The following is an 11,358-nucleotide window of genomic DNA, read 5'->3' as shown; positions in this document are numbered from 1 at the left end:
AAGAGTGCTTTCCTCTGTACTGTGCCTGTCCGCGTGCTTGAGGGGAGATTGTCAAGGGCAGTTTGCTCGGTAACTAAATCTTTACTGTTGGTGCCTTGGGAGTGTATAATGGGACAGGTTTCAGGAAGCGTTATTTTTGATCGAATCCTGTGATGTATCTGGCCCGAGAGTGTTTGCTGGTTCAGTGTGCAGGAAGCTTTGCTCTGTTTACAACCGCGTGCTGTACCTGACTTGCGAGAATTTGACGCGATATTTTAGACAAGAAGAGCGTTACTAAATCTGCCCTTGGAATTTTGATGGGCGCAGGAAATGGAGAAGTCTGGGACCATTGCCTTAATGCCCGTGTCATATTTGAAAAGTGAGCAAAATTGATGTTCCTGCGATTAAATGGGCAGTGGAAGAATATGTACAAAAGTGGCAGGTATCCAACTTTGGGCACAGCAGAAAAGAGGACAAGGTGAGAAGGGGGTGATCAACGCAGGACAGAGGGTGTTGTACCTAAATGTGTGCATCATATGAAACAAGGTAAATGAACTCATTGCGCACATTAAAATGAGCTGGTACGGTGTTGTGGACATCACAGAGACGTGGCTCCAAGGGGATCAGAGCTGGGATCTAAATATACAAGGATAGGTGTCCAAACGAAAGGATAGGGAGAGGGACAGAAGGAGCAGGTTACATTGTTAGTATGGAATGAAATTAACTCAATAGCAAGAAACAATATAGGGTCAGAAAGTATAGAATCTCTGTGGGTGGCGTTGAGGAATCGCAAAGGAAAAAATACCCTGTTGGGTGTTATGTACAGGTCCCCGAGCAGTAATCAGAATGTGGGGCAGAAAGTAAATCAGGAGACAGAAAATGCATGTAAGAAAGGCAATATTACAATAATCATGGGGGACTTCAATATGCAGTTAGATTGGGGAAAATCGGGTTGGTAGCAGATCCCAAGGAAAGGAATTTTTGGAATGCGAAATAGATGGTTTTTTTGGAGTAGCTTGAGACAGAGCCTACTAGGGAACAAGGAATTCTGGATTTGGTATTATGTAATGAGGCGGATTTTATTAGGGAACTTAAGGTGAAGGAACCTTTCGGGACAGTGCCCACAATATGATAGAATCTACCCTCCGGTTTGAGAGGGAAAAGTTGGAATCAGATGATTAAAGGTAACTACGAAGTTATGAGGGAGGAGCTGACCAGAGTTGATTGGAAAATGAGCCAAGCAGGGAAGACAGTTGAACAGCAATGAGAGGGGTTTGGGGGGATTATTAGCAAGGACAACATAAATTAATCCTAAAGCGGAGGAAACATGGCTGACGAGGGACGTCAATGACAGCATGAAAGCAAAGGAAAATGCATGCAATGTGGCGAAGATTATTGGGAAGCCAGAGGATTGGGAAGCTTTTCAAAGCAAGCAGAGGACAACTAAAAATCAATAAGGGGGGGGGGGGGGGAGAGATTAAATATGAGTGTAAGCTGGCTAATAATATATAATAACATTGCTGAGAGATTTTTTCCGATACATAAAAGGTAGAAGCGAGGCCAGAATGGACCACTGAGGCTGCAGATGTAGTAATAGGGAACAAAGAAATGGCAGGGGAACTGAATAGGTACTTTGCATTTTTCTTTACAGTGGAAAACACCAGTGGGATACCAGATCTTCAGCAGTCAGGGGACAGGGGTGAATGAAGGGGCCATCACTAAAGAGAAGGTGCTGGGGAAACTGAAAGGTCTGAAAGTGGATAATTCACACCCACCGGATGGACTACTGCCCAGGGTTCTAAAATAGATCGCTGAGGACATCGTGGAGGCATTGGTGGTAAACTTTCAGGATTAACTGGCGGCAGGGACGTTCCCAGAGGATTGGAAAATGGTTAATGTAACACCCCTGTTTAAGAAGGGAGGGAGGTAGGAGACATGATATTATAGGCTGGTTAGCTTGAGTTTGGCTGTTGGTAAGATTTTAGAGTCTATTATTAAGGATGAGAGTGAGGGAACCACTGTGGTGCAGTGGTTAGCACTGCTGTCTCACGGCACCAAGGACCAGTGTTCGATCCTGGCCCCGGGTTACAGTCCATGTGGAGTTTGCACATTCTCCCCATTTCTGTATGGGTCTCACCCCAATAAACCAAAGAGATGTGCAGGGTATGTGAATTGGCCAAGCTAAATTGCCGCTCAATTGGAAAGAAAGAATTGATACTCTACATTTATTATTATTAAAAATTAGGGATGAGATTTCGGAATATTGAGAAATCCATGATAAAATAGGATTGAGTCAGCATGGATTCTTCAATGGGAGCTCGTGCCTCACAAATCAATTAGAATTCTTTGAGGAGGTAAAAAGGAAGTTCGACAAAGGAGAACCAGTGGACGTGATCAATTGGGATTTCCAAAGGGTCTTTGACAATATGATACAGGAGGCTGTTAAATAAGATAAGAACCCATGGTGTTATGGGAAAGATACTGGCATGGAGAGGGGATTGGATGACGACAGAAGGTAGAGAGTGTGGATACAGGGGTCTTTTTCAAGGAGGGTCAGTGTTAGAACCACAGCTATTCATAGTATGCATTAATGATCTGGATAAATGAACAGGGCGACATGGCAGCACAGTGGTTAGCACTGTTGCTTCACAGCACCAGGGAACCGGTTTCAATTCCCGCCTTGGGTCACTGTCTGTGCGGAGTCTGTATGTTCCCCGCATGTCTGCTGGGTTTCCTCCGGGTGCTCCGGTTTCCTCTCGCACGTTCCGAAAGATGTCCTGTTAGTTGAATTGGATATTCTGAATTATCCCTCAGTGTACCTGAACAGGTGCTGTACTATGGCGATTCGAAGATTTTCACCATAACTTCATGTGTTAATGTGAGCCTACTTGTGACATTAATAAAGATTTTTATTTTTATTGAACTGAGGGCACTGTTGCTACGTTTTCAGATGATACAAAGGTATGTAGAGGGACAGGTTGTGTTGAGGAAGCAGGGAGGCTGCAGAAGGACCTGGACGCGCTAAGAAAGTGGGCAAAGAACTGGCAGATGGAATGCAATGTAGAAAAGTGTGGGATTGAGATTGTGCACTTTGGTTGGAAAAATAGGGGCATAGACTATTTTTCAATTGGGAAAAGGCTCAGCAAATCAGAAGCACAAAGGGACTTAGGAGTTCTAGGTCAGGATTCTCTATGGTTTGCCAAAGAGTCATTGGACTCGAAACCTTAGCTGTTTTCTCTCCCTACAGATGCTGCCAGACCTGCTGAGATTTTCCAGCATTTCCTCTTTTGTTTCAGATTCCAGCCTCCGCAGTAATTTAATTTTAAATTCTTACGGTTAACATGGAGGTTCAATTGGCAGTTTTAAAGGAAAATGCATGTTGGCGTTCATGTTGAGTGGGCTAGAAAACAAGGGCAGGGATGCACTTCTGATGTATAAGGCTTGGGACACATCCCATTTGGAATATTGTGAGCAGTTTTGGTCCCCGTATCTAAGGAAGGATAGTAAGAAGTTTTACAACACCAGGTTAAAGTCCAACAGGTTTGTTTCGATGTCACTAGCTTTCGGAGCGCTGCTCCTTCCTCACCTGAACACAAGAGTAAATTCGTAATTCTGAACAAAACAGAGATTTCCATTAATACCATAGAATTTACAGTGCAGAAGTAGGCCATCCGGCCCATCGAGTCTGCACCAGCTCTTGGAAAGAGCACCCGACCCAAGGTCAACACCTCCACCCTATCCCCATAACCCAGTAACCCCACCCAACACTAAGGGCAATTTTGGACACCAAGGGCAATTTATCATGGCAAATCCACCTAACCTGCACATCTTTGGACTGTGGGAGGAAACCTGAGCACCCGGAGGAAACCCACGCAGACACGGGGAGGATGTGCAGACTCCACGCAGACAGTGACCCAGGCCGGAATCGAACCTGGGACCCTGGAACTGTGAAGTAATTGTACTATCCACAATGCTACCGTGCTGCACACGGTTAATGTTTGGAAATTTCCGTGCACCGGTGTTCCCATGTAGACATGTCCCTCAAGCCCAGTTCATTACTGGGACGTTGGTAAAATATTCAACTCAATATTGCCCACATGATAGCAGAGCAAACACCAATGTCATACAACTAATTAACAAGAATTAACATAATCTCCAAATCAACAATGATTCTATTGTACAAACAAGCAAATATATACAATAATTTTAATATCGAGACAGGCAACAGGAACATGGTCTGGTGTAATATGAACAGAGACAGGTCCTGCTGTGATGGAAAGAGACAAATTCCTGTGGAATATAAAAGAGGCCGAACTTAATGTAATATCATCCAATGTATGGTTTTAGCGTTGTATTAATTGAGTGTAGCACAAACAGAACAGTGTAGCATAGACAAGGGCAGGGTTTACTTAAATATAAATAAAGACAGGGTCTCATTCAACACGAGAATAAACAGATTTGATGTAATACAGTGCATAGAAAATAGAGCATGAGTGGACCATTCTGCCCTTCGAGCCTGCTCTGCTATTCATTCTGATCAGGGCTGATCATCCACCTCAGTAACCTGTTCCCACTTTCCCCCATATCATTTGGTCCCTCCAGAATTTTGATCCCCAAGAGCTTTATCGAACTCCCTCTTGAAAACATACAATACTTTGGACATAACTTCGTTCTCTGGTAGAGGATACCATAGATTCACGACTCCCAGGGTGAAGATATTGCTCCTCATCTCAGTCCTAAATGGTTTACCCCGTATCCTGAGGCTATGACCCCTGGCTCTAGCTTCCCCGCCCCCCCCTCCCCATCGGGAACATCCTTTCTGCATCCGCCCTGTCTAATCCTGTTACAATTTGATAACTTTATAATCAGAGGGGGAAATTAATACTTCAGAAAATAGTACCTGCTGATTTCTGACCCTCCTGCCAGTGAACGACGCTTCTTCCTAATTAATCAAACAAAATCCTTCAGAATTTAGTACGTCTTTACCACGCCTGCCCATAAACTGCTAGGTTCTTAAGAAAACAATCCCAGCTTCCAACCGCTCTGACCGTGCAGCTCATGCAGTGGGAAGATCAAGTTGTATATATTTTTCTGCCTTGCTTGTTTTTAGATGCTATTTTTGGAATTATTGGCATTTTATATGGAGCCAGTGGAATTCCCATTCACCATTACCATCGTGTCAGAACAAGACTAATAAAAGACCAGCCTCTGAAAATTAAATTAAAGAGTTTGAACTTTAGATACACTAAGCAATATTTCAGAATGTAATGTCAAAATGCAAACCATGATAGGTTAACAGTGTTCTTTTAGTAGAATCGATATCACCTCTCACAACAGGTTCTTGAGCCCATGATCCAGACCTGTGATCCAAAGCAGAAGGAGCGTTTTATGTTCAGTTGCTCCATCTTTTGGATGTGATGATATTACAATCTTAGGGGTGCTTCGCAATATTATTACTAGACTGGTAATCTGGAGACCTGAGCTATTGCTCCAGAGGCAGGAGTACAAACTCCACCAGGGTATACTGCAATGATTTGAGCAGTTTTGGACTCCTTACCTAAGGATAGATATTTTGGAGGCAGTGCAGAGAAGGTTCATTTGGTTAATCTCGAATACGGATGGATTTTCATAGGCAGCTGGAATTTCACAGCACAGAAAATGGTCCTTCGGCCCATCGTTACTGCGCCTGTCATCAAACAGAGAAGAATCCGGCCCTAGATGGTTTTGAAGCAGACCTTTCGGTTTACAGCCAAACACGTTGACCAATTGCACCAAAGAGATTTGCATGAGGAGAGGTTCAGTAGGTAAGGCCTACACGCATTGGAGTTTAGAAGAATGAGAGGCGAACTTACTGAGATATTTGGTATTCTCAGGGCACTTGACAGCGTGGATGCGAGAGGTTGTTTCTGCTTGTGGGAGAGTCTAGGGCCATTGGGCACAGTCTCAGAGTAAGGTGTCACTCATTTCAGACGAGGATGAAGAGGAATTTATTCTCTCAGAGGGGAGTGATTCTATGGAATTCTTTCCACAGAGAATTGGAGAGGCCGGGTCAATAAATATGTTCAAGGCTGAGACAGTCAGATTTTTCATCAGTAAGGTAATCAAGGGTTATGCGGATAAGGCGGAAACGTGGAGTTGAGGATTTTATCAGATCAGCCACGATCTCATTGAATGCCAGATCAGATTCCATGGGCCGAAAGGCGAACTGAACATATAACATACAGTGCAGAAGGAGACCATTCGGCCCATCGAGTCTGTACCGACCCATATTAAGCCCTCACTTCCACCCTATCCCCGTAACCCAATAACCCCTCCTAACCATTTTTTGGACACTACGGACAATTTAGCATGGCCAATCCACCTAACCTGCACGTCTTTGGACTGTAGGAGGAAACCAGAGCACCCGGAGTAAACCCACGCAGACACGGGGAGAACGTGCAAACTCCGCACAGACAGTGACCCGGAGGGGAATCAGACCTGGGACCCTTGCGCTGTGAAGCTACAATGCTATCCACGTGTGCTACCGTGATGTCCTTACTGCTGCTCCTCCCTCTTATGATTTTATGGCACCTGGGGGAACTTTCAATTAAATGAATTAATAAATCAGAAATAAAAATCGTCGTGTCATTCATAATGCTCATGAAGTTATCGAAATTTCCCAAAGCTCAGCTGGTTCACCAACATCCTTCAGGAGAAGAAATCTTCCCTCCTTACCCTGTCTGGCCTATATCTGACTCGTTCAGCAGTGATGTGGTTGACGCTTATCTACCTCTGGTATTGCCGAACAAGCAAGTCAGCCGAAGAGAAGCTGCTACATAAAGTCAAATGTGAATTCAACCGTCCAATGTGCCCCTTATCTAAAAGGTGGTTCACATCCGGCTTCTCAGGATGGACAGTTAATGCTGACTTTGCAGTGACAGTCATAGGCCGAGAATGAATGTTAAAAACTGTGCAAAGTGCTGCAGATTCCGGAAATCTAAAACAAAAACAACAAAAAAGGCTGCTCAGTGAGCATCAGCAGAGAGAGAAACAGATTCACATTTCAGGTGGACCACCTCATTGACATAATTCTAAAGAGCAGAGCTGATTTTCCCGGTATCCTCGACCAATGTCCGTTCTTGAACATAAATCACAGATTAGCTGGTCACTTATCACATCACAGTATGTGGGAGCTTGCTGTGCACACATTCCCTGCTCCGTTTACAACATTACATCAGTGACTAAATTCAGCAAAATATATCAGTGGGTTTTAAGGGCGTTGGGATGACCTGAGGTCGGGTAAAGGGTTTTCCAAAAGCAAGCTCTTCCCAAATGTTAACATTTTAAAACGCAAGTTGTAATATGTTGAAGGATCTGAGATTACTGTGACTATCGGTCACTCCTCTGCCTGATGTTTTAATTTATCTAGTTTATATCGGTTACTATTTCAATCAAATTAATATTCAGTGGAATAACAGCCTGGTTAAAGATGCTTCATTAATTGAGGCATCAGAACTTTCAGAATGAATACTTAATTTAAATGTATTTTTTATTTCAATTAAGTAACATCTGTTCTAATGGATGTTTCTATACATTTTAACCAACTGTCAATATTCTTAAAATACACCGCTATTTTGAGTTGAAACTAATCAATGAGACTGTGTTTATCTCGTTTTGCTGACATGAATATTTCATTGTGACCAGTGAGGTGTTTATGTAAATAAACACAAAAATAGAAGTCCCAGATTAGATTATAGACTGACAACAACATAACAACCATTTCCCCACCGACATAGCACAGAAATAGAGGCAAAGATGTAAATAGATCAACGGATTCCAGTAGTGATTGTTTTTGGACATTTGTTTCTTTATCGGTTTTTGAGAAAAAAATCATGATGATATCCATGTTCACAATTAGGAAAGTGTCCCTCTAATCTCGAAATATAATGACATGCGAAATGTGTTCGTAGAGTTTGCCTGTATCTGATATCTGTGCCTTTCTCCGAACTGGTTCTGTCTCATGTCTCTCCACGATGGGCCATTGCCTTTAATCGACAACATGAAGTCAACATGTGGTGAATACATTCTCTCAGCCCAATCTCACCCCATTGGCTTCCAACTAAATGGATCGAATCCAATTAATTGGAATATATAGAGGGAGTTTTACTCTAAAATGTGGTTGGAGTATTCAATTACCTTGTAGTGTTTAATGAGAACTGTAGAGAAAAAATTACCCTGCATCTAACCTGAGCTGCACAGAGTGGTGAGCATTTGATGTGGCAGTGCCGAAGGATCTTTCCCTTTATCTAACCAGTCTGACAGAGATAGATAGTTTTTTGAGTAATAAGGGGATCAGGGGTTATGGCGAGAAGGCAGTTGATAGGCGATGAGAAACATAACAGTCGTGATTAAATGCGGAGCACACTCAAGTGGTCTAATCGTCGAATTCTTCTCCTGTGTCTTATGGTTTTATGGTAGGAAGACCATCTATGGATGATCTTAGAATAGAAAGGTGCTTGATTGCCATCGCAGATATGGTGGGTGAAGGGCATCCTTCTGTATTGTAAACCACTAATTCTCCATGACTCTATGACAAGGGCTAAAAGGATTATCACTCATATAGGATGGAGATTAACCTAAACTAATCCAATAATATTTTTGTCACAAGTAAGGTGACATTAGCACTGCAATGAAGTTACTGTGAAGAAATCCTAGTCGCCACATTCCGGCACCTGTTTGGGTACACAGACGGAGAATTCAGAATGTCCAAATTACCGAACAGCACATCTTTCGGGACTTGTGGGGGGAAACCGGGGCACCCGATGGAATCCCACGCAGACACGGGGAGAACGTGCACAGTTGGGACTCTGGCGCTGTGAAGCAACAGTGCGACTGCAATTGGATCTCGTGCAGTGATTACTGATGCAAGGTCTAGACTAACATAAACCGATACAGGTTCTGGTGCAGAAATCACTGATACAAAGGTTGATTACCCTTAAATGATATAGGATGTAGAGCAGTGATTATTGATTCAGTGTCTGGAATATTATAAACTGAGGTAGGGTCTATTGCAGTCATTCCTGCTGCAGGATCTGGGTTAATATATGTGTAAAGACTTATTAGGTCAGATGATTAAAAACTTGGTCGACGAGGCAGGGTATATGGGATGATTTTATTCAGGGAATTGAGGTAAAGAGGAGTACGGATTGCATACCAGAGATTAGGGCCGAGATGCATGAAGACATCGCAAAGTGAAACAATTAATTCTGAAGATAACATTACGTCTTGATCAATTACAGTTGCAAAACTTAAGAACAATCTTTTATATAAACACCTACACGAATGGTCAATACCTTTTTGCAGAGAATTCACTTGCTCTTCTTAGCCAGATGAGAGTTCTATGATTGGGTGGACATTTATCCTGTGGGTGCCAATCTGGGGATTCTGTGTTAGCACTGATCTGTCTAACATTGCCAGTGTATCAGATGATTGGTGAATATAAAACGAGGCAGGAAAATAACCCTCGCCATAAAACAACTTTCCAATGGATAGAGTGTAACACAAGAGTAAATTCATCATTTTGAACAAAACAGAGATTTCCATTAACTTTTGGAAAGTGCTGTGCACCGGTGATCATATGTAGACCTGTCCCTCAAGCCCAGTTCATTACTGGGACGTTGGTAAAATATTGAACTCAATATTACCCACATGATAGCAGAGCAAATACAAATTTCATAGAACTACTTATAGGTATTAACAAAAATGAATATAATCTCCAAATCAACAATGATTGTACTCGTACAAACAAGCAAAAATATACAATCATTCGTTATATCGAGACAGGCAACAGGAACATGGTCCGGTAAAATATCAATAGAGTTAGGCCCTAGTGTGATGTAAAGAGACAAATTCCTGTGGAACATAAAAGAGGCGGAGCTTAATGTAATATAATCCTATGCATGGTCTAATGTAGTATTCAATGCGTGTAACAGAAACAGAACAGTGTAGTATAGACAGGGACAGGGTTTACTTTAATTTAAATAAAGACAGGGTCTCATTCGGCTTGAGAACGGATTTGATGTAATACAGTGACATAAAAAATAGAGCAGGAGTAAACCATTCTGCCCTTCGAGCCTGCTCCGCTTTTCCCCGTTTCATTTGGTCCCTTTAGAGCTTTGATCCCCAAGAGCTATGTCTAACTGTTTCTTTAAAACATGCAATACTTTCGACTCAACTTCGTTCTGTGGTAGAGAATTCCACAGATTCACGGCTCCCAGGGTGAAGATATTGTTCCTCATCACAATCCTAAATGGTTTACCTCGTATTATTAGATGGTGAACCCTCGTTCTATCTTCCCCCACCATCGGGACCATCCTTTCTGTATCTGCCCTGTCTAGTCATGTTGCAATTTGATCGGTTTAGAATTAGAGGGGGGGGGGGGATTAATTAATATCTAATTAATCAGTGTCCTCTTTTTCTGACCCTCCTGCCAGTGAATCAAGTTTCTTCCTAATTAATCAAACAAAACAATTCTTAAGTTTGAACATTTTTACCAGGCCTTGCCATAACCTGCTCGGTTAAAGGAAAACAGTCCCAGCTTCCAACCGCTCTGATCGTGCAGCTCATGCAGTGGGAAGATCAAATTGTACTTATGTTTCTGCCTTGCTCTATTTTTGGAATAACTGATATTTTGTATGGAGCCAATGGAATCCGATTCACCATTAGCATCGTGTCAGCATAAGACCCAAGACTAATAAAAGACCAGCCTCTGAAAATTAAATTGATCCATGTAAGACTGGACCCTGAGTTTGAACTTTAGATTCCCCGAGCAATATTTCAGAATGTCAAAAAGCAAACCATGATAGGTTAACAGTCTTGTCTCAGTAGAATCAATATCACCTCCCACAACAGCTACCTGAGCACATGATCCAGACGTGTGATCCAATGCAGGAGTGTTTAATGTTCAATTGTTCCACCTTTTAGATGTGATGATATTACAGTCTTTGGGATAGTCTCGCAATATTATTACAAAACTGGTAATCTGGAGGTCTGAACTAAGACTCCAGACACAGGAGTACAAATTCCACCAGGGCATATTGTAATGTTGTGAACAGTTCTGGTCTCCTTATATAAGGATAGATATTTTGGAGTCAATCCAGAGAAGGTTCTTTCGGTTAATCCCGAGTATGGAGGGATTTTCAAAGCTAGGTAGCATTTCACAGCACAGAAAGAGACCTTTCGGCCCATCGTTACTCTACCTGTCAGCAGAAAAAGAAGAATCTGGCCTTGAATCACAGGCCTTTCGTTAAACAGCCAAACACGCTGACCAATTGCACCTCAGAGACTGACATGGGCAGAGCTTAACTCGGTTAGGCCGACACGCATTGGAGTTTAGAAGAA

Source organism: Scyliorhinus torazame, chromosome 5, assembly GCF_047496885.1.
Source record: "Scyliorhinus torazame isolate Kashiwa2021f chromosome 5, sScyTor2.1, whole genome shotgun sequence".
Taxonomy (NCBI): domain Eukaryota; kingdom Metazoa; phylum Chordata; class Chondrichthyes; order Carcharhiniformes; family Scyliorhinidae; genus Scyliorhinus; species Scyliorhinus torazame.
The sequence above is the reverse complement of the archived record's forward strand: the minus strand, read 5'-3'. Positions refer to the sequence as shown.